The sequence below is a fragment of the Molothrus ater genome, chromosome 6 (assembly GCF_012460135.2).
Source record: "Molothrus ater isolate BHLD 08-10-18 breed brown headed cowbird chromosome 6, BPBGC_Mater_1.1, whole genome shotgun sequence".
Lineage (NCBI taxonomy): Eukaryota > Metazoa > Chordata > Aves > Passeriformes > Icteridae > Molothrus > Molothrus ater.
The window spans coordinates 50,518,034-50,543,658 of record NC_050483.2 but is presented as its reverse complement, the minus strand read 5'-3'; the positions used below and the strand labels follow the sequence as shown (position 1 = coordinate 50,543,658).

The following is a 25,625-nucleotide window of genomic DNA, read 5'->3' as shown; positions in this document are numbered from 1 at the left end:
GCTAATGCATACAAACTTTTAATCATAACCGTCTAGGAAAAAAAGGCATTAAAATTTTTAACAAAAAATCTATTGATCTCCAAACCACTCCAATACAGACTGGTTTTAAAATCTGTTCATCCGATCAATTTTGGCTTCCTCATCTCTCACACCCCCAATAGCTATCTGTGGTTATCAAAAGCTGAATTAGCATAACTAAGAAACAATGTAACAATATTGAGAGTCCAGAAATAGCTACAGACTACTATAGTTTAAAATGCTTGTTAATTCTGTTATAGGATTTTCAGACCTTATTTAAAATATCACCATTAGGATATTATTAGACTGAATATAGTAGTAATGCAAGTATCTGGTTCTGAATGAACTAAATCAGAGCTCAAGTTCCTGAAAAATATTAAAAAACTTTCCCCATGACAAAGCTTCCCAAACTTTGGCCTAATCAGACTTCTGCTCAACACAGGACTCTGTCCTGTAGCTATTACAGGTAATTAGTCCCCAAACTCAGATTAGCAGCTATGCTGGCAGCAGTAAGAGCTGCCTGCAGAACTTAACCTTTCCTCTGCAAACAAAAGCCCCACGCTGCTCTAATGACTTTACACTTTAACTCAGCTGGAAATAACATGGATTAGCATACTGGACAATAGGCAACCAAATCAAAAGCTTGATTTAACCAATACAAGCCAAATTCAAGCTTCAGCCATTCTTCCAAATTCAGTACCATCAGGAATAGTTTTCCTCTGAATTCAGTCAACAAGAAATAGCCAAATCCCAAAACCAGGGCAGTAAAGGAAACCCAGGGGAAAATCAGTTGGTGTTGAAAGGATCTACATTTGCTACAAAGGAAAACATCCTCATTGAAGTATCTATTTCACTAATTTTTAAGTGTGTGGAAACAGTAATTTCACCCAGACATTAATCTTCAAGTGGTAAATCAGTGGCACTGGTTTATTTACAGTCCTGTAAGAAATCAGTCCCACTAATAACTATTAAGATGCACAGTTCTGTCCCTTCTTCCCCCTCCTCCCATCTGTCACTGGGACTCTTCCCCTCACACCCTCACTGACCAACAGGCCCCAGCAAACCCTTTCTTGGACACAACATCTGTATCTTCCACTATAATCATTTTTGTAGGGTCCTGGCAACATAACCCTCATCCTTGCTGTAACCTACAGTTTGTTTGGTTTTTATGGTGGTTACTTCACTGGGTGCAGTTCCCTTCCAAGGATGCAGAAAAAAAATAAAATTTTAACAGCTTTCTGTAAGATTGCAGCTGGAGACAAGATTGCTCACAGTCCAGTACCATTTCACATTACCTCCTCTTTGCATGCATGTACAAGTAAGCTAGAAAAGAGACACAGAATACAACAAAACTACATTTCATGAAGAATGCAAAGTTCAATTATTAAATAAGCATAACCTGTTTGTTATGCAAGTTGAGGGTGGAATATTTTTGCCATTGAGATCATTACATCCCAGTATGTTGAGCAATAAAGTTGCACCTTCAACACAGCCAAATAAGTGAAATGGTACAGTATCAGAAGAGAAAAAAAACAATTAATGCTATAAACTAACAATAGAACAACTAAAATGTCACTGCAGATGTCACCTACTCTGTCCACACATGCAAGAGTGGTATTGTTAGCCTAATTTGTGACCTGCCTCAGCAGTGTACCATTCATCCTCACAGCAAAGGACATCTGCAAGGAATATTTTAGCACACATTTGTAATGAAATTTGGAAAGGCATATGAAGGAGACTGCAAATCCAGACAAATTGCCTTTAAGTATTAGATCTCCTTATCAGTCACTACCACCCCTTGCCCACGGATGGGCAGAACAGACATCACACCGCCTACATGGGCAGCATCAATAGCACAACAGAATTAATCTTTACCTTTTTTCATCAATGGGAAGAAAAAGGACTTTACAGTGAAATTTATGCAACATGTTTTTAGAAACCTGAAACCTGAGTCACTTTCTACAATGTTAGCTTCTTTTCACCAATTTTGAGGCAAGTCTAAATCATTGTCTCTAACATGTAAATCATAGAATGGTTTTGGTGGGGAGGGACCTTAAAGATTCCTGCCCATCTGTAATGGGCAGGGAATTCATCTACATCTCATGAAATAAATGCCACCTACAATGTCCAAAATTAGATAAAACAATGAGGTATCAATTCAGATGCCTCATTTTTCATTGCAATAGGCATTTGTGGTAAAACTTGGAAAAAAGAGTCATTTATCATTTTTGCTTTGCTGAGATTCTGCAAGTTTCAAAGGAAAGGCAGCAAAAAAGGGGAATGTACTACATGCTTCTCTAAATTGTCCAACCAGCTAATCCATGATCTCATAGATTGGAAAGATTTCTTATGGCAAACTAAAAGACAATACTGAGTCAAATGATTAATCTGCTTCCAGAGCATATTCCAGTTTTACAGCAATTTAGTACTTGAGCTCAGCCAAATGTGAAGAAATAGCTGAAGCAAAGCCAACAACAGGATGTGTATGCTGTTTACAAGAGTGATTTCAATACTATTTCATTGTATGTGGGCTAAAGCTAAATTACATACTTACACCATTAGTTAGAAGGAAGCCTATTAGATGCATACTATTTTCTATAGAAAAACCTAAACCTTCTGAAAAACCTAAATCTTACCTGTATGTTAATGTGTATGAAATAATTAAAATAGGACTTGGCATTCTCCCCCCTAGAAGAACTACTTTATTAAACATATTCCACCTTTGCATTATGCAGACATTAATTTTGAGGCTATCTTGTCCAGCTCAGACCACAGCAGTTGACCATGCAGTGCAAATATTAGGTACTGATCTCAAAAGACTGGCAAACAAATTTGAATTTATTCAATCTACATGGCATATTTGGAGCACCAATTAACAGGATAAAACTGTACATGAAGTACTTCCAAAACTGATTGCAAATGTGGTTGCTAGACACTTTCTTTATAATACATTTTAAAAGTGGCATCTCAAAGTCTTTGCAGAGTTGTCCTTGCATTTAGACACTCTGCAGGACATCAGGAAAGAAAATGCAAGCCTTCTGAGGACAGCAAATGCCAGCAGAGGTCTTTGGCAAAAACTAAAGATAACCCACATGATGGAAAACATGGCAAGGGATGGCAGAGGAAAGGCAGCATCACCCGCACACAGAGCAGCTCTTCTTCGAGCATAAAGACATAGATTGTGCCAGCAAGCCTGAATTGAGCTCAACTGGCAGGAATACTTTCTGTCACTGAGAGATTTCATTAAGTGTATCACGTTCTGTACTTGTCCTGAAATCAGTTGGTACAAGTATTTACATTCCTTGGAAATAACTATGAACTTCAGGGCCACTACTACAGCCTTATGAAAATGTACATGGACAGAAGGGAATTCTGCATCCTCAGCATGCAGCTAACTCTATAGCAGAACATAGCAGCTGCTGAGAAAGACATGCCATCAAAGGAGAAAGAAAGTTAAAAACAGTAGTTATGAAAAAATAAGCAAACAAAAAAAAAAAAAAGCACAATCCTGCAATCCTGCAGATTAGGAGATCCATAGCCTGAATTCGACCCAGTATACTAGCAAGCAATTAAGAACACTGAAGATCCTACACTTCCAGAAACTAACTGCGAAGTTGTCAGATGTGGCACATGTCACTCAGCATGTCACACATTTGGCAAGTTCCCCTTCTCCTGCCCACATCACCACTGAGATCTCATGCAAGTAACTGAGATACTTCAACAACTTCCTTCAAGCATCCTGGGAATAACACTACCACTAACTTTCAAATGACCTCTCTGCTTCACCTCTCTTGATACCATGTTTAGCTTAACACTCTAAGAGAGCAGAAAAATATCTCTCTGTGGCAGGCCTCTCCTACACCTTCCAAATCCTGCCCTCCCTATTTGGTTCATTTCATGCATCTTTGGGTCTGGGTCACAGAAGTCAGGCAGACAAGCTATTGGATAGAAACAGTTTCTCTGAGTTGACAGCAACAGAGAGAAAAAAAAAATTGGAAGAGAGACAATCATCCAACTTTTCTCAGAATAAAAACAGGCAATTTACTGTAGCACAGAAACAGGGGAATGCAGGCTCAACATTGTTGCCAGGCTTTGAAGCAAGATTGGAAAGTACCAAGTATTCTCCTTGTATCAGTTTCTGTGGCATAATGTCAGTGGTCATTCGCAGACCAGAGCCTCTGTGCAAGGGAACAATGGGAAAATAAAACAGCAGGTTTAGTTTCCTTTGACAACACCACGCCAGGCTCCTTTGTTTAAAAGATTAATGTCAACAGTATTTCACAGACTAAATATCTTTCCTCTGCTCACTTTTCTAATGCAAAACACTGTACCATACCTGAAACACAGCAGCAGCCCTCCAGGCTTGTCTCCTGGGGACAATGACAACACATATGGGCTTATCATAAAGTCTGGTACATACTAGACTGGTCTGCCAGATTAGAGCTTTCCACTGTGAGAAGCAAGTGGATTTAAAGCCCAAAATAATGTTATCCTATTTAATCTTGTTACTTTGTGTGGTTAGGGGAAAAAAACCAGGCAGAATCTTTTAACTACAGGTAAAACTGTAAACATTGTTGCTTTATGTGAAGTTTTGGAAATCAAAACTTGTTGCCAGCTGAATGTCTAATCCTCTAACTGTATTTTGCTATAAATGTATATATAATAGGATAAAAGTGCAAGCATCATATATACTTTTTGAGATGGAAAATTTGATTATGAGGAACAAGAAATCATATCTAATATTTAAATCCGAATAGCTGCAGGAACAATGCCATGCCTATCTATAAGCTTATGTATGTACACACACATACCATTTTTGAACAGGTAAGACAACTTTTCAGTTCATTCTGTATTCTGATGCATGTTCTTAAGATAAGAGTGATTAGCAATGTAAGGAGATGCCCTAGTTGGGTACAATCAGGTACATCTCACATTAAGTAATCTGAACAGCCCAGATTAGTTTTTCCATGTCCTCACACGATATGTATGTGTAGGAGGAAATGGAAAGAAAACTCTGCCCCACACATCTGCCTAATGCCCTACTCTGGATGTGCTGGGAACCACAGTAGCAGAAAAGTAAAGCATCATCTTATAAGAACAGATCGCTTCTAAACCATTTTAATTAAAAAAAAAAAAAAAAACCAAACAAAAAAAAACACCAAATATTTTTGTCAACTAATATGGACTACAGATGGTTGTTTTTGTGAACAGTATTTTCCTCCTCTAATACAGCTAGCTATTGCAACCCAGTACTTTTATTACTTTATTTCCCTTTCCCAACACTCACTGACGAATAACTTGTCCTTTTACAGTTTCACCACTAGAAACCTAAAGACAGGGAATATAATTTCCTAAAATTAGAGGCAGAATTTGAAAGGATAAATCCATAATAGCAATCATCACTCAGGGCCTCACAGCTGGGAGCACTGCATTCATTAACAAAATGGGAGAGAAGAAAATGATCTAACAGAACATTTTCAGAAAGCTCCTCGTGGCTAATTAGTTAGGAATCACTGCAGCAAAATTATAAGCATGTGCCCTTGACCTGCCTGTAGCTGTCAAGCTATAGCCAGCAGCTTACTATTTTTTCCCAAGCAGATGGTAAATGAGCTTCTACTTGGAAATCAACCAGTTAAAAATTATCTTCCCCAATAGCACTTTAGAAGAAGACGGAAGAAATTTTTGACACACCAATAAATTAGAGGAATTTTACTCAGAAGAGGTCTATCAACATAAATGCTTTAACAGTTCAGAGCTACTGTCTTGGCTCTGTTGAACACAGAAGCCAATAGAAAATGTTTTAGCCAGTTATGATTCCTCCACATTATGCTGGGATCAGCCCATACCATTGAAAAAAAAACCTTAAACCCCAACATTGCAAACAGAAACCAGGAGGGTAAAGATAATATTCTGTAGCATAATATGAATGCAAGGATAGTAGCTTGAAAAGGAAGGGACTCCATGGTACCTGCCTGGAGTTAAGAAACTGAAGATGCAGCCTAACAAGAACTTGCTAATGAAGGAACCAGTAGGGTAATTAAGCTATTAGGGCAGAATAGCTGGGCTGTGTTTTATTGCCTTATATTCTCAGTGATGTGCTGAGACCTGTATCAAGAGACCTGTATCAATCTTATATTCTCAGTGATGTGCTGAGACCTGTATCAAGACCTTAAAACAAGAGAAGAAAAATAGATTTTGGAACATGGGAGAACATCTCCAATGACTCTCCATCTCCATGTCACAGCTATGGCTAAATGTCCAAGTCATCCAACAACAGCTAGGAAGGAATGAATGCAAATTCACCACGTGATGTAAGGCAAAAAGCCTTCAGCTTTTGTTTAGCACTACTAGACAAAAAGAACCAATTCAGAAGAGATTTGCTTCTCCTAAATATACTTTAAACCACATGCAAATAGACACCACACATCAGTTCACAAAAAACTTTCTCCTTGAAACTTTAGAGTGTTTAATTCAATACTTTTTCACTGCTGTAAAAAACTGGATGTCTCCATTTCATTCTTCAACTATGCCATATGCATAAAAGCAGAAAGATTTACTTTTACTTGCAGTGAGGAGAGATTCCAAAGGCAAGAAAACTGATTTTAAACACCTTTTAAAAGTTATTGATGTTAGCCAGTGGTAATGCATTACAAGCCAATTTTTTTTTTCTTCTTTGTTGTGTTTTTAAGTCATTTTAAAAAAGAAAAGTTGATTCATAGTCTCAATAAACCCTAAGATACATCAGCCAGTAGCTGATCTGCAGTTAAATGCATCCCTTATGTTACATTAGAGACAGGAGCATTTAAGCACTTCAGAAACTACTTGGGTCAGCATACATTTTGTCATTTTCCTAATTTCCATATTCAATATTAAAATGACAACTGATCCTCAAATTTACTTGGACTATTAGCTTTTTACCTATATTTTTTTATAATCTACAGTTAAATGAAAATTATAATCTTACATATCTATGTTTATTTAAAAATAAATTGAAAACACTATTAAACTTTAGAAATACATAATAAATTAAAGACTTTTCCACTTAAGAAATTACAAATTTACTAAACTGAGACTACATCAACAGCAAGTAACCCATAATTATCAATTTGAAATAGTTTATGTTTTATCTTATTTCATAAGTGTATCTTCTGAGAAATAAGAATTGGAAAATCTCAGCCTCTAATCAATAGCATTTATTTGTAAAATAAATACCACTTCCATTCTACATTTACATTTCTTAAAGGGCTAATCAGCTTTATTAATTATTTTCTGTAGACTCAAACTAAGGGACACAATACAAAGAGAATAAAAGATTCCTCCTGCACCTGCAGAAGGGGCCATTGATGTCTAAAGCAGATTTATCACTTTCACAGACTCTGGCTACTTGCTCTCAGCTAATGGCTTTACTTTCAGCAGCGGTCTGACTTTTCTTTAGAACTCTGTACCTCGTGAATATTTTAGTTTCTGAAATTAATGCAGTGTTAGGCTTCATTACAGGTTGTCACAAAGACAAATCACAATCTAAATATTTAAAGGAAAAAATATTTCAAATTTAGAAAACTATTAAAAGTCATCTTTTAAAACCTGTCTTGTTCAGTACTGTCTCTAACAGAAACACAAAATTTTTTAGTAGAATAGGCAGTAATCTAGTGCATGTGAGAAGTACTTGAATTAACTAGTGATAGCCTTGCTTGGATGGTAGAGGTAAAAAAGCATCCAGAATGCCCATAACTGAATGGAATTTTACCCACACTGTCCATCCTCATCTTCAGTTAGGATTAAGTCTTCCCTTCATTTAAGTCTGGCAAATATAATACGATATAATAATATAATTATTAGCAATATACTTTCTTACTGTAAACTCTTCCCAATACATATTCCCATTCTCCAGCAAAAAAATCTTTGCTGACATAAATGCAGAAAGAACAAACTGCCCTTGCCAAGGACTCAAACATAGCCAGAGATACCATATTTGAAACAATATTTGATGTCCTGGCATTAACCAGGAAGATGACGGCATTAAGGCTATTTAGGAGAAGGAAGAAAAAAACCCCTTTATTTGCTATCCTTAAATAAAAAATGAATTCAGGTTTATTTCAGGAAACAGAGAAGCACACATAATCTGAAAAATTATTTGGTTAAAAATGCGACTCTTCTAATTTCCATTAGGGACAATTCCATTAGAAGACAATTTCCACTCTTTTTATTTTTAATTGGGTTCCCTAGCATGAGATCATATTCTTATTTCACCACAATAGGGTGCACAGCATTGTCACAAATGTCACCCAGCTGCGATGCCATTCCCAGCACGTTGTGAAGTGTGGTCCTGCCACCCTGTGAGAATGAATGAGTTGTATTCTAAGGCTTGCCCCATCCTCTGCAGTACTTGGCAATGCCACAGCATGCACATTGCCTATTTTTGAAAGAAATTCAGGCTTTCATGGAGGAGGAGACAGAGATAAACTATTTTATATCTTTCATATTGAGTGAAAAAAGTTTAGAAATACGCTTTGATCAATGAATGCAATATTGTCTCTCCCCAGGGCTATGGAGAGCCCTCAGTAAAAGTGACAGAGTCAGCAGATGTCTGGTCTGCCCTTGGCTGGGAACAAGCCCCAGGCCAAGGTCCAAGCTGAGCCTGGCTCATGACTGTTCCTCTCCTTCAAGGACTTTGTGGACTGATTTCCTTCTGGCGGCAGCCAGTACTTCTCCCGTATGAGTTTTCACTCGAGAGATTAGATGGATGACGGCTGTGCAGAGTAAATCCTTTCCCAAAAGCCATCTCCTAATAGCACTGTGCTGAAGGACTAGTGTGAACAAACCCTGCAGAAAGCCTGGCTGATAAGGCTCTTGGAGCCCTGTGATTATGGGAATCTGAGCCTCAGCCTTCATGATAAGGTGGAGCCTATCAGCAAAGACAAACCTTTAAGGCTAATATGGCCATTCAGTTTTAGGGCAAGAGCTCTCTTATGCTTTCTTAGCTCTGGATGTGGGTGGAAAGCACATAAGTCAGACTTCTGTATGCAAGAATACAGGCACAAGTTAGGTCAAGTGCAGCCACTTGAACTAAATGAGTTTAGCATTTTAAAGGCACTGTTTAACAATACAATCTTTACTTACAATTCAAGAAGGAACATTTTTAAAGTGGTCCTGAACATAGATTCGTGGTCTACAAGTATGTAAAGATTATTGCAATGATAAGATTTGCCCTAAACAACATTCAGATACAGTAAATTTCCTCAATACAGCACAGAGCAGTGATTTCCATGGGCTGTAAACTGAGCACCACATTGAACTTGAAAATCACTAGATTTACAAGAGACAGAAAAAAGTTGAAACTGGTTGGAAGACATTTCTCCCAACTCCACTGAAGAGATAGTTCAGAAAACAATATCTGCTCACATCACATCAACTTTTTTACGTCAGCCAGGAGATGCCTTTTTCAAAATATCCTTCATTTTAGCATGAGAGAGTCAAGATTAAAGCCTAGTACAGTACAGCTTCTTCACAAAAATATTTAGTTACATAAAAGCAGCAGGCTTAATACATAGGCTCATGCTAAGATACACAGATCTCCATGGCAGAGGTTACAGCGTCCCTGAGCCAGTGACCCAACACCTCCCTCTCAATGGCCTTATTTGTAACAGTTTCCAAATGTTGATTCTTCACCAAAAGCAAAAGCATTCAGTATTTGCAAAGGCAAAAGTTGAAAAGAAAGGAAAAATGATCCAGTTGATCAGGAATCCTGTTACACTTAAGCCAACAAGCAACTGCTCTAGCGGCGAGTGCCACTAAGACAAAGGGGTCACACAGTCAAGTAAATCTATCCACAACTCTCTTTTTCTTCCTTTTAGATAGGAACAAGACAGCTTTGTAGGCCCAAGTAAAAATAACCAACAAAACAAAACCCAAAGCAAAGAAACAAACAAGTTGCTCCTCAAAAGATCCACACAAGAATAAACCCAAACCCAAATAGTTAACTGAAAACTACATTTTGAGAAGTCATTCACAGAGTGTGATAGTTCCTGCTTTCCTAATCATTAAAAAAGAAAAATATTTTTTACTACTGTATTGCAAAGTAGCTCAATACCCTACTAGCTCCCCTTGCATGAAAAAGAGGCTTTTGAACTGGACATCAAATTTACTGGTTTCATATTTACTGCATTTCAAAATCACATTAAATACACTTATCAGATTTATCTGATGCCAGGAAAGTCTGTCTTCTGAAAGGAATGAGGCCTAATTCCTACAAAAATTATACGGAATGATTAAATAATTGAAAAAAAAACTTATAAAAATGAATAAAACAGTTTTGTTTTAAGTTTCATTATTCAGACTTAGTTCATACATTTTCTTACTCCCCAGAGCTTAAAAAAGCAAGCCTAATAATTTTTCCAGAGGTGCTAGAACTTTCTATCTGTTTGCCATTTCACCAACAAAACAACCAACAACCAGGAAAGTGCATTGGCATCCATGGATCTGTACCAGATGATTTAAAAAAAACCATTTTGTTTCATGGACAACTGCTTACAGCAGAAAAAAGGCAAGTCCCAAGAATTTCAAAGCATTTCCTCACAAACTCTGCAGGAGGCTACCCTCTCATGGTGCAGGTTCTGGAGTCTTCTTCTCTTCAGCTGCTCAGTGGCTGGTGGGGCACCAGCACAGAGTGCCCAGAGAAGCTCCAGATGCTCCATTATTAGAAATGTTCAAGGTCAGGCTGGATGGGATTTTGAGAAACCTGATCTAATGGAAGGTGTCCCCTAGCTCTATCATCAGTGAAATCTACCCAGCCCTAGTCCTGCAGCCCTCAGTCAGGGCTGTCCTGTGGGGATAAAGACTACTCAGTCAGGCATGGCAAAGGCTGGAGGACATTCAGCTGTGCTGCTGAGACCTGTGCACACAGCCTGATCAGCATCAGTGCTGTGAGAGATTACAGCACACTCAGCAGAAACATCTGCTATTTTGGCAGCTCCCCTCTGATTTCTGAAGGACTTGGATGCTGGCAAACAGGACAGAGCAGCAGTGGGGTGGGAAAAGGGTCCCCCCAACAGTGCTGATCATCCAGAACTCAGTCTGACCTTCTCTAAGGAAATCAAAATGGTACTAAAAATCTGCAAAGAAAATAATATCGAAAAACTGCCAGCATAGACCAGGCCCTCACAACTGCCTCTTGACTGCCCACAGACAAGTCCCTGCACACAGGCAGCTGTGGCTGCTCCCTCCTTCATGGAAGAGATTGCCCCATATCTCAAGTCAGTACATGCAGGGATACCTTCACATCTGAGCTGCACTCAGGAGTCGTGGTCCCAGGGCACAGGGTGAGTCACCATCACCACCAGATACTGGAGAGAGCTGGCAGCACTGCCAGGCTGGGAGCTCAGGGGTCTTCAGCAGGTAGGAGTGGGTCTCTGTTTGTTGTGGGAAAGAGCTGGGATCCACTGTGCAGGTGGAAAGTACAGAATCAGGCTCCCAGATGGCACAGGACACAGAACATGGACAAAGTCCAATGCAAGCAGCCAGAAACATGGCAATAGGAGAGGGGCAGTTGCCTGAACCCAATTCTGCTGCCACCAGTACATTTGGCCTGCTGATGACACCCTGCCAAATTAAGCTGAAGATCCCCAAATCCCACAGGAATACTAAATGCCATGTATTGTCTTCTGCCTTATGTGTATCTCCCCATATATAACTTTCCTGTGGACTAATCACAAAATTCATACACTATAGGTAGGTCAAGGCCCTGCTTTGTCTTCACTCCTTCCCATTCCTCCTTCTCAATGCAAATTACAAAAATCACCTTCTCCTTTAGCTTTTTTCCTGCATCCTTGACAGGTTGTAAAGGCAGTAAGGGTAATGTTCAGAACATACAGTGCAAGAAAAAAGCTTATTATTCCTGAAAGTTAATTTGAAAGTGAATAAATAAGACACTTGGTAAGCCAATGCACACAGTTCTAAGATTATACCCATAATATGCTGTATTAAGAACTTCTTAATGAGGCAAAAAGTTATTCAGAAAAAGAATGCCAGTAGCTTTCCACAGCTTCCCTTGAATTATTTCAAATGGATACAATCCATTTTCACTTTAAAACCTCTGCTTTACACAACTGTTCAGAGGCTTCATCTTCAGCACAACATTGCTTAAAGAGAAATGGATACGAACATGCATATCATTCATATCTAATGCAACCCACACCTTCTTTTTACTATCTAATTATCATGTGCAAGCCTGTCAAAAGTGTCAAAAGCTTTTTTTTTTAAGCTGCTACTTTTATCATGTGAAAGATGTCATCGCTTTAACAACACTCATTTGTTTCCCAAGGTTTGTGCCTCCAAAAGGTCAGAAGAATTCCCTGGACCTCACTGCACTGCACCAGTCACCTTGGGAGGAGCCTTGAGGGACTGAGTTTATTTGACTGCTTCCCATTTCTACTCCCACAGCTGTGGAAGTGGGAATTCTGCTCATACAGATTGCACAATATGATAACTGACATTTAGTATGCAGTGCTCAACCACAGCTTGCTAAAGGACAGGTAACATGGACTTGTAAGAACAACATGTCAATTTTCCCCAGTCATAACTGGAAAAGGGAAGATTTCACAACTGTGCAAGTTGCTGACTTGTCAGCAGAGTTACAGAATTGCTGTTTGCAGCACAAAGTGACTTTAAATTTTTATATAGGTCTACCTATTTATGCAGCAGAAGAAAAAGTACTCCAATAAACTGCATGTAAAACCAGATAATTTACACTTCTTAAAATAAATTAAGTTTCTACAAAAAAAAATCTTACTACTACATTTACAGTAAAGATAAAGCTTCCACAGTGCACAGTCTTTGCAGCACAGAGGAACACAGCTTGGTAAACTGAGCAATGGCTGCATGACACCAATTGTTTTAAAATCACTGTATGTACTTTAGCCACTACTAAATCTAGTAAACCTAGTTAATACAAACCAGTGTAGTGTCAGAAGTGCTCTGTGCCAGAAACAGCTGGAAACACCCAACCAGAAAGAGTTTCACCATGCCATAATCAAGATGTTTGAAATAGCTTTTTTCCCTCCCTGATGTATTGTCCTACTTCTTATTCTGTACAAGAAGACACTTCTTTTAAGGGAGCCAGACTGGAAGAAGTTAGGAGTAGCCAGGAGAAGGTGGCCTGTATCTATTTCGTTCTTGAGGGAAGTACAGGAGCAGTGCTGGGACTGAGCCTTGCTCAGAAGGTGAAGGTGCTCACTCTTTGGGATACAGACTGCCATGGACTTGGCAATTGGTTGCCCACTGAGCATGGGGCTGGCAGACACCACGCAGAACCAGAATTACAAAGAGAGAGAAACTTCTGCTGGGGTTTTTGCCCCCACCCAAATATCTCTCTTTGCCTTTTCTGGTATTTGTCAATGGTCCATTGGGCAACATCTAAGATGTTGGGCTGGGCTGCAACATCTCCCTCTTGAATCTCTTGTTCCACTTAAATGGATTAACCAGTTCCTAATGCCAGATATTAAAACACTGACAAAATGCATGTGGCTTTCCACACCACTGATTTTAGCAATTGTTCTAAATTAAAACCAAACCACAAAAGAGACAATCTTAGCAATTCTGTAATTTTAGAGTCTTTACTAAAAATCAGCTGTTTCACTTCTGTTAAAATATCTGCATGACAGAAAGAAAGAAAATGTCAAAACTTTATTATCCTTCTCCTTGCCTCCAGAGAGGCTTCAGCCAGGCAACAGCTACTTCAAAGCTTCACATGACACATGCCTAGAGATTTGAACCAAGAGAAGCAACTGCCAAATTCAGGAGGCAGTAAAAGGCTTAGATTTTGAGGGCTCCCTGAGGCTAAATATTTTTTAAAATTAAAAACTCAAATATAAAATCTAGAAAGGAGGAAAATCCCTGAAGTTACCTTCTAGAACAATATGCACACAAATCTCTCATAACCTTCTGAGTCACAACTACCAAGGTTAATAACCCAGCATCAACAAAATGGTTTCTGGGCTTCACAAAATCCTACATAGCCTTGCAGGAATCACTGGAGCTGCTTTAGGCCCATTTAATCTTCTTGGAAACAACAAAGAGTAAACAAACAAAAGAGTAAACTCTCTCTCAAGCACAAAATTTTTAATCCAGGCCTTCCTATATGGGACTGCCAAAGATGATTACTAGCTCCTGCAAGAGTATTTGTGTTTAAATTCCTCAATGCACAGAGATCTTGTGGACCTTCCTCTTCTCTTTGCAATGATTCTCCTGTAATCAAAAGAATGCCCAGATTTGGTTCTGAGAACACAGCAGCAGCATCACACTGATGATGTTTGTTACTGATTAATTCTGGTTTTAGGTTATGTCTTTTCCTGAAAAGTTATGGAATAATCTGATGAGCACACCCCTGAAACAAGTATGTTCCCAAGTAAAGTAATGTAAGAAAGAAGAGATTATTGTTCTTTTGATAAAAATTTCACTTCTATCTCAAAACTATGAAGGAAAATTCTAAGAAATACAAAGCTAAAAGTTTCCAAAGTGCAAGAAAAAAGGTAGGTGATATTCAATTACTAATTAAAATTTCAGTTAAAAAAAATATTGAGTACACCTGTGTGCCTGGGGCTAACTATGATTCTTTTTTTAATTGAATGTGATGTCATATTCTGAAGAGCACATTAAAAGGATTACAAAAAAAATTGAGGTCTGTCGTTTCCAGGGAGGGAAAAAACCAACAAAACTCACACAGACACACATGAAAAGCAATGACAAAACCAAAACATTCACCAAAGAAAGAGAGGAATCTTAATGGTAAAAAATTTATGTTCATTCACTCTGCTTAGAATGGGTTAGGTGGATGGAAATTAAATTTATGATGCATAGGTAATTTTCTACCTCTATGTACCTTAATTCAATTTTCAATCATATTTCCAGCAGTCAAAAAGTAGTTTCCCTCTTTATTGGTCCTCAGCAGCTGCATGTCTCTCCCTTGTACTGCCGTATGCACTGTTTTAAAAGTTTGCCTACCACCACTATGCCTGGCACAAGACAGAAAGAAGGGGATCACTTCTACCTGCTACAATACATAACAGATGGGCAACACTTCTAACTTGGGTTAATTTATTGATGCTGTGCAACACATGGTGCCACAAGCAGCTGCAAGGACAAAAGCAAGGGTCCAGTTCCACAAGACACAATGGCCATTCTAGAAGCCCCCAGCCTGCCTGCAGCACCCTCTCTCCTACAATTTATCTTTTGCTGCCTCTGGAAACTGATTTAATTCTCCAACTTGGCAGAAAACTAACCCAGGAAAAACAAAACCAAAATACCACACACAGATACTGCCTGGTTTAAATTTTTTTTCTGTTAGGTTAGCATGTTAAACTAACTCCTGACAATTTAGTCCATCAAGTAGGTAAAACCACAGACAGCAAGTGAGGGAAGGGGAAATGAGACCTTCCTTCAGCAGCTGCACACTGTGGTGTGGTTTATCAGCCCCAGGTGAAAATGGAAATGGGCAGTGGGGCAGGGACAGCAGGTTTGCCCTCAAGATCAGAATCCACTTAACCTCTGTCTTCTGAATTTTACAGTGCTATCTTCCAGCTCCCACAGCTCTCTGGTTTATTAACCTTTACTCCTAAGGAACACTATACACCCTCTTATCACATAACATCTGAAGGACTGAGCCTGTCATCTTTAACATCCCTTTGTCTCCCCATCTATGTTACTTTGTATCCTTTCATTTCATTGAACCAGTTGAAACATTATCACATAGTATTACTCATCTTCAAAGTTAGAAAAATGATTGTATTTCATCCCTATGCATCAGAAACAAGGTACATTTTATTTTAAAAGGGCAGATGAAAGGAGAAAGAGTTCTTTTGATTCATCTTGTCCCTGTGGGAGCGTGGGAAGTGGTAGGTTGCCCTGCTATAGACTCCCCCTATCTAAACAAAATTTAGAAATAAACAGGTCAATCACTCGGGTGTATGTGCTCACAGAAGAAGCTAAAATACAAGCAACAGTATCTCACCCAGAACTGACAGCTACAGAACAGAATCTCTCAAATAATTTACACATGAGGCAATGCTGGAATAAACCACACTGCTGTAAAGTTTCACCCTAATGCCTAAAACCCTGTGCTCCATAAAAAATGAGTGAGTAGATACAAATATATTGCTCTCGTGAGACCACACCAACAAATGTGTTTTCCAACTTCCATGAATTTTAGTTACAAAGCATTCACTTAATACAACAGCAACCATTTTTCAATTCCATAGCTGAACATTTAATCCCACAACTCAGTTATTTAACTCTTTCCTAAAACCAAAACAAAGCCTCCAGATCATAAAAGAAAGCTGAAATACCATCCAAATAACTAACGATGTAATTCAGCTATAAATTTGTTCTGAAATACTACTGGTGTGATAGTCAGAACCATATTTTTTCAGGTTTGCACAGATAACATGCTTATCCTAAGTCTTTCAAACAACAGGTCATCCAATACAGCAAAAACTAACTAAGCAAAAGCCATCACACAATAATCAGCCACAATCTGGGGAGGGAACCCCATAACCAAAACCCTTATGATTTGTATCCTGTTTATTCAGCTTTAAAACCAGAGATGGAAACACCAAGCTATTAAAGAAAAAAAAGGACAGGTAGACTGATACACCCATATTCCTTCCCCTCTTTCTGCCTTAAAAATGACTGGGCTTAGATTTTTCAGTAAAGCAGAACTATTGTAAATGCAAAGCCTTAATTTTAGCTCTGTCTGATCCATTAAAACTTGCTCAAAATAAAGAAGTCCAGAGTTTTCAATTTTTTGTTCTGAACATGATCAACACTCATAGTGATCTTTCTGACAGAGAAACCATTTAAAAAAATCTTCAGACCTAAGGAAGTGCTCAAGACCAACACAAGTCCTGTTGTCCCTTGTTCACAATATTAAAAATCTCTTCTCAAGAAAACCAGGACAGAACATCAAGGAAGCAACTTCTATGTTGGTGTACTGACCATGTTATTTCCCAAATCAGAATGAACAATGGTTAAAGACTAGAGAGTGGGAGAAAACATCTCTAAAAGACTATGACAATTAACTGCCCCAGCTCTAGCTGCCACAGCTCCCTATACATATTTCAGTTTGTTCCCAAAGATGATTATTCAGTGTTTGTCACCCATCGCCCCTCTTTGGCTCATAGAGAGGTCAAGTCTTGGGAGAGCACTCCAGCAACACAGCTCCAGTGCTGAGGTGTGTTTGGTACATGGCATTAGGTTAGAGCTAGCCCACAGTGAATGCAGAGACACTGGATACCCCAGCCCTCACCACAAACTGTTTTGCTTTACAGATTTCTTTCTCTTGTCCCACAGTTCCTGCTAAGATGGACATAGCAGGTGCTGAAGTGCAGCATCACGGAGCCAGTGCACCTTATTGCTCTTTTAAGAATGCAGCCCTTCAGCTGCAAGAGCCTGCAGTACACCAGTCAAGAAAAGGCTTATCTGTATGCCCCTGCACCAGGGGTCTGCTGGACCACACACCATCCCCCCAGGTTTATAAATGGATCTTTTCTCACTTCTCAGTAGAGAAAGACCTCGAGCCTTGCAAAACATAGAAATGCTTAACTTAAAAATCGTGTAAAATGTTTAGTTCCAAAGGACCCCTCATTAGTTCATTAAAACCTCTGAATACAAGGGAGATCACTTATTTCCAAACTGAAATACAGCTACCACAAGGACTTCTCACACTATCTAGCATGAAAGGGAGAAAAAGCAAGAACCTACCCTCACACCTCCTTCCCTGCATGGCATTTACAGAGTTCACTAAATTACAATAGATACATATTTTACTACGAGAACCAAAATTTCTAAGACTACTCATTTTTTTAGATTCAACTGGACTTTGCCATGATCATTTCCAGAGTTTCAAAGTTCAGTCCTACTGAAGTCCACAATTAAATTTCTATCACCTGCATGTTGTCTGGATTTTGCTTCTTACCCCATCATCACATCAGTAATTATTTACTGTGTTACACTGAGGTTTATTACACTGCCTCATATAATACATGGATAGAAACTCATTAAATTCAATTTTAAAATTTAATTAATTCAAAATTCAATGTTTAGGTTCACAGTTAGTAACCTAAAAACGATGGCTTGATTTTTCAGATCATTTAAGCATAGTCCTGTCTGCCATTGCCCCATAAGTTTGGCTTGCATTTGGAAGCTGTAAAGCAAAAAGGCAGGAATGCAGACACTGGCTTGAATAAAGACTGGCCTGAGCCTCAGAATATGCTAATGCCTGTAAGGTTTTTATCAGTTTAGATAAAGACCTCGTTGCCCCCTGTGGCCCAGCCAGCCTTGCTGGACCACCCATGTAGCCACAGAGCTCGGTCACCTCCAAGAAGCCACCCTGGGGCACCGTGCTGTTCACGGGGCACTGAGCGCTGGGACAACGTGGGTAACACACACTGTACCTGCCCCAGGGCCAGCACAGGGACCCACCTGCCACATCCTGCAAGCTCTGTAAAGCAGCATCTCCACGTGGGAGATGGAAGGATGCTTTCCAGGCAGCAACAGGTCTGGGTAAAACAGCTTGTGAAATGCTGCATAGGGAAGGGGAAAAGGAAGCAACAAACAGTAATTGGTTTTGGTAAGCATAAAATAAATATGATACTCTCTGTCAGGATCTTTCTCAGGTTTCACAGGGATTTTTTTTCACCAAAGGAAAAAAATAAAGTAAGAGCTGCTCCTAATGCTTCTGACTTCAGGGTACAGAAATCTTTAACAACCTCAAGGAAATTCTAGACACCAGTGCCCAGTTAGCCTCACTTGAGTGTACAAGAGATGCACTGGGAAATGTCAAAGGCTGTTTCAGTCTGCTGTTTTTCAACACAGTTGTAAGAAACAGAAAGATGTAATTTTCATAAAACACAAGGTTCATGACAAAGTTTAATTTGAAAATATTTGTCTGTACTAGCTTGAAACAAAGATTGTTTCTCTATTTACATATCGAAATGTGTTCATCTATTCTGCATCTTAGGAACCTCACTTTTCAAAGCTTAGCTTAGGCTCCTGTTCACACTCTATTCTCAGATGACTAAAAGCCAGTAGCAATGCTTCACATATTGGCCTGCAACAGATTATAGAAGTCATACTTAAATCCAGAAAACATTTCTTCATTCCTGTTTGCAGGAATCTTGATGTAAGTTTCCAATCAAATACTGGGCCTATACTGTTAAGAATGCAAACCACTTTTATCACAATGAAGTGTTTATTTCAGATTTTAAATCCAAAAAGGCGATTAGTTTCTACATTCCACAATACCTAAAAACAGTGCTAGAGGTCTCCAGTGCTAGTTTTCAAATGAATATAATATATTTATTCAACAATCAGTCATTTCAAAGCAAGATGAGAATATGATGGACCATGTCAGATTTTACCCTTTGGAAGTAATGGAGTGTGGACAATCTCACTTAATTACTTTCTAAAGGATTAATTTAGTGAAATCATGTTAACATATCATTATCCCCACCCCATCTCCCTAAAAAACCTCAGGGAGCTACTTCCACATTTTAATTATGTAATGGGCGAACATTTTAAATTGTGATTCATGGAAGAAGAGCATCATCCACAGCTCCTTTTGCACTCCCTTTAAGCTTTCACAAGTCCTTATGGTTGCCCAATTAGTGTCATTTGCAAAGAGCAAGCATCCAACATAAAATGTACTCATTACACCATTTCATACAACCTTCCTACTTATTCTCTCTCATCATCCCCAAGATTTTAGAGATCAAAAGACAGGTTCTTTATTACAGCTTCACAAAACTTCTCTTGACAAAAGAACTGCACACCAACTTTAAAATTTTCATCTTAAATTCCTAAGGAAAGGAGAAAGAAGAGGGAAGTCACAATAAAACCTATTAAAATGTATGTCACTGACTGGTGCACTCCCTCACTGTCTCCTCACGTATATTCACTTTTTAATAATGCACTTTTAATATAATTTTAATCTTATTTGAATTATTTGCATGTGTTTTAAGGTTCAATAAAGGAATTTCAGATTTGCTACTTTTAATTAGAACTTAAAACATATATTTTACCAGCTCCGTAAAGTACTATTAAATTTTTTAAAAACTCCTTGAAGATCAGATAAAGCATGTTTTTCTGCTGAGAGCCCAATGCTTTAATTTGCAATTCTGTATGTTGTTTTATTCATGATAAAATACTTGATACTTGTAGTTTCTCTCCATATTGCTAACACTGACACAGATTCTCTGTTGAGGTTTAACTATCACTAGAGGATTCTCTCATGACTGGTCTACATTTTCATTTGTTTTTAGAAGCTTAGTTAAAAAAAGAAAAAAAGGAAAAAAAATTAAATTCCAGTAACTATAATTAACACCACTCATGACTAGCACAAGTATTAATAATTCATGTTTTGGAAATAAATAGCTAATTAAAGGGCAACAAATTCAGTTTACTTATATAGTGTCTTATTAGCAATAATATTTTGAGCTCTAATAGGCTAACAATATATATTGTGCAAGTGTCCATTGCAGCAAGTTATTTTTAATTCATAGCATACTGATTTATTCTGCATTCAATTACTGCACATACCAACAAAAAAAGTGTTTCTGTATGCCACCTCTCCCTCCCCTTTACTCCAGTAGCGAAGAAAATTATTCTAGAACCAATTCCACTCCGTATAGCCCAAAATGCATAAAACTGACACTTAATGTAGAGTCCAATTCAGCATTTCCTTTAAGAGCTTGACTGCAAGAGCCAGAACAAATCTCACTGAAATAAAAATTAAGAAAATGCTGTCTAAGCAATGCTGTCTAAGGTAATAAAATCTTCTGTCCTACAAAACTGGTAGACACTTCAAGTGGAGCATGGCCTCCATTCCTGAGTTCAAAACATGCTGCTGTTCTGGAGAGAAGAGGTCTAGAGATGAAACATGGGAAAGCCTGATTTGTTTCTCTGACTGTGTTGTTTTTGAACTTCTGAGAAAAACAACATGAGTAATGCTATTAACATATTTGCAACATCTTTTTGAACATGCTTGCAACACCTTTTCCTACACAGAGTGCGTGAATCTGCCCAGTGAACACTGAATTAAATCCAATTTTGTTTTGCCTTATTGCTAGGAAGTGATCACAGTAAAACAAATTCCAGTCTCTTCCAGCCCTTGACAGATTTGAACTGGTGCCCTGAAAGCTACAAGGCTCAACTTACCATTGTTCCTTCCCTAACCCATTCCATATTGTGTGACTTTGGTCCAGCTGTAGGAAGATGTGGCTGCATTTAGGAAGGTTAAGGAGAGGAAGTGTGAGAGTCGAATGGGAAAAAAGAGACAACCACCAGAATAATACTGTCCATACAGATTTCCTGTTTGTGGTACTCACTTCCTCGCTGACAGGCACTGCTCCACTTGCAGATACAGGAGTCAGAGAGAAGAGGTACACATGTTCAATTTGTTTTCAGGAATGGAGGAGATTCAAGAAATCTTCAGAAACAGAAGATTCAAACCATAAATAGACTGGAAAGAACTGAGTCACACAATTTACTTTTCGTGACTTAAGTGTGACTGACAGTTATCAAAGCTACTACCTGTCAAAAATCTTAATGTGATTTTGGGGGGAGGGAGCCAAAAGGAGCCATTAATTTTTAAGAAGTTTTTTATTATTGGTCTGTTCAGCCTGGAGAACAGGAGACTGAGACCTCATCACAGTCTACAACTTCCTCATGAGGGCAAGAGGACAGGCAGCCACTGCAGTGAGCAGTGTCAGAACCAGAGGGCAGAGCCTGGAGTTGTGTCAAGGGAAGTTTGGTTGGATATCAGGGAAAGGTTCTTCACCTAGAGGGTGGCTGGGCACTGGAACAGGCTCCCCAGGAGCCTGACAAAGTTCAAGAAGTGCCTGGACAATGCTCTTGGCACATGGTGTGGCTCTTGGGGATGGTCCTGTGCAGGACCAAGAGTTGGATGATCAGTGATCCTTGTGAGGCCCTTCCAGCTCTACATATTCTGTGATTATTCTGCTCTTTTAAAAAGATAAATTACAGCATAGTTTGTATCAACTTAAATTTTTCTCTAAATTTTTTACTAACAATTAAACTTCATGTAATCTGTTAAACAGAACTGTAATTAATATTATGGAGTCCCTTGCCAAATATATAAATTTCATTTAGAAATAATGTTTCACACTTTTTTTTACTGCTTTACCCAGATACTCTGAAGTTGAAGCTTCTGTCAAACAAGGTAATTGTAGTTGCAGGAATGGCCATTTGACAGCTATGATTTTCCCAGTAGCTACATGAAGGACATTTAAAAGATGCTACAAGTTCCAAAGAAATCATGGATAAATTTTCACTTCCATCTTTAAGTCTACAGAGGCATTTTGCAGGAATCTCAGATTTCACCCTTTACATTTCAAATACCTAATAATCCTGCCCAGAGCAATTACTGTGCTGAAGGCTGTGTAAATAGATGGAGAATAGATAGATAGGGATTTGTGGTCAGAGCACCCACAAAACTCTGCCCACACCCTTCGTGTCTTCCCAACCTGTCTGTAATCAGTACTGATCACAGCTGCAGCTTAGTAAAGCAGCTGGGGGTGAGATGAGCACTGTCTCTAATTCCAGTATGTGTCTTGTTTGGCAGTGTTTCATGTCCACCATGGTTCTCTCCACCAGTTTTTAAGCAGATGCTAAAAACCTCAACACTATCTTGCCTTATCAGTATCCTTCCACTTTTACCTTCAGCTTAAATAACACATGACTAACAACCTGATTGACTGTAGAAAAACATACTGGCTTTCTACCTAAAAGTAACTTCTATACCAAGAAAGGTATCTATAACCAGGCACACTTAATATTATCTAAGCTTTATTTTACAACATGCAAAATAAACCAACAGAGTCCTTCATTACCTGGAAAGTGACAAGTAAGTTGAGAACTGTCCTTGAGCTTTAAGAGGAGTTATTTTAGTGTCTTTCTTAAAAATAAACAGAACAGGCAGAGCAACTAACAAAACATTCTGTGCATCTGAAGACTGTCCTCTGAAACTGAAGAGGGAGATACCAAACTAATCAATAAATATGATAAACTCCTCCAGAACAGGCATGTACTTTCTGCTTAGTTTACAACTAAGGAAACTAAGGCATCAATAATGAAATAAATTGCCTAAAATCACACTGGAAGTTTGTATTTCTTGCTTTGATGTTATCTCAGACTGACACTTGTGTTCATTAACACAATGTTTCTCCAATGCCAACTGTAGCTTTACTATTCTGTAAAAAGGAGTTTGAAGAAAGTAGGTGTCTTTGAACTAGCTGTGCTAAATATTTGTCCTAGATTTTAGACATGCAGCTCAAAACTAACATATTTGCCTCACCCTCTTTCTTCTCTCCCTTCTTCTCCATTTGCCTTCTTTTTTACACATCACAAGCCGTAAAAACACATTACTAAATAATCATGCAAACTAAATCTGCATATGAGTGAAGACCCAAATTCTTCTCCTGAACCCAGTGCCCTTTCTAGAAAGAAAGGAGCAACTCTGGGGCAAGTCTGCTCTTGTATTAACTTTTTTCTCCCTGACCAGGCCTTCCACCAGTCAAGGTCCTGCTCCCTCATCCCCATCACAGCCTCCTGCCCATTACTGCTCCCTCCCTCCCTGTCCCCTCTTGGGCTCCCACCCACTCCAAACAAGGAGAATGTACTGACAAGTGGGAGAAGCTGCAGCCATCCTTGGCCCAGGACAGACCTTGCTTACTACCCTAGAGGTGACCCACTGATATTTTTTCAGGAGCACAGCCTTTACATCCTCATCTTTTGAAACAATACATACGGACAATCTCTTTATCTTTTATTCTGTTTGAGAGCACCAGAAAATTCCATCATGTCTTTTCTTGTACAACTAAAATTAATCCTATTCAGAACAGGAACCTTTACAGCATACAACAGTGACCACTTTGAGTGCTTATCAGCCATTCTGTATGTCACTTTACCATATACTAAAATCATATTGTCTTTCTATCTCTACCACTCACTTGCTTTGTTTGGTTTCTTCTGTATGTCTGCCCCACTCCCAACTTCACATCATTTTTCATACTGCCCATTATACATGCAAGAGCTTTCTACTTTCCTGTAATGCAATTTTATTTACCACTTTTCAACCTCAAAACCCTCACTGGCATCTTCTATTTGTATTTTCTTCCTCATGGGTCATGTGTGAAATACCTGATTACCTCAAGGCTGTATTCAAAGGCTTGATTATCTTTTATTTCTCATCTCATTTAATATAGTCTCACTAAGGGTAACTTGTAAAATGAAGGGCTTCTGAACTCAACCACTTTCTTTTATAAGCAGAGAATAATACAAACTTACAACAGCCCTTGAGGTCGCTATCTACAATGAGACAAAGCTAAGCAAGTGATTTGTTCTAGAAACAAATTCCAAAATATAATAATAATGAATTTGCTAAGATTTTAAAAACTATGTACAGTATAAATACATATGGTTTATTTCCATCAAGTATAATAGGTGCTCAGAGTTACCAAATCACCATGAGGGACAGTCCACAGGAATAAGCTACTCTGCTTTTTCAAACTATTTGGAAAGTGATGCAACTCTCCTTCTGCTCCCACATGCAGGCTACTATCATGACCACTGTAAAAGCAAAGCCCAGGGATTTTGGTAGGAAGATAGCTTGCTTATAAATGGATTAGAGTATAAACTTTGAAATACATTGCTGTATGCTTCCTCATTAAAAACACTTACAATGAAATATTTATTAAGTTTAGGCAAAACAGGCATCTGCTATTAGTGTACAACCCCCATACATAGTCATAGTTTTCTCTCCTGAGGAGCTCCAAAAATAGGGTGTCACTGCACAATGCCCACACACACAACTCCTGCTGCCCTAAAAAAACTGCTCCCACAATCTCCAGGTCCACACATATCAGAGTTTTCTGCAAATCTGTCCCTTTATTGCACCACACCACAAAGAAAATAATGTGAAATTTGTCATCTTCACAGCTTCCAAGGAAAGAGGCAGCTATGTCTGATGCAGTTGCTGTCATGAAGCAATTTTGTATGAACCTGACTCCAGCTGTTCAGACAGCAGTAGAAAGCAGAGACCAGTACTGAAATGTAGAGCAATAAGAGATCCAGAAATATGAAATATGAGATTATGAATGCTCACAATTTTGCTGCTAGAAAGCAGTAACTCATACCAAAGTAAGGTATTTTGAGATTACAGTTTACCATGAAGAACTCTCTGTAATATTTAGAATAGCTGATTTATTTCCCTCAAGGAAAATATCAGCTACTTGAATAATCCCAAGTACTATGCAGGCCAATCTCCAATACTGCCTGTGAGGACACTTGCAGTTCCTCATCTCCTTCCTATTTTATGACCCATTACTGCAGCCTGGCAGCTCCCCTGTCATGCTGCCACCCAGGTGACGCCACCACTCCAATAACCCCTACCTTAAAAAACAGCAGAAAGAAAAATCAGTAAGTGCAGGCCAACTCCGGTAACTCCACACAGGCACCTCGCACCTCCACACCGCCCTTCCCTTCGCCGGTGAGAGCGGCGCCGGGTGGGCTCCGGGAGCGGGGGCTGAAGGACACCTGCG

At 38.8% G+C, this 25,625-nt stretch overlaps 1 protein-coding gene across 5 annotated transcripts in view; it reads right to left on the bottom strand.

Annotated features, from left to right (window-relative positions):
* Positions 1-25,625, bottom strand: part of EML1 (EMAP like 1) — a 122,056-nt gene that overhangs the window by 53,484 nt on the left and 42,947 nt on the right. The window lies entirely within an intron of this gene.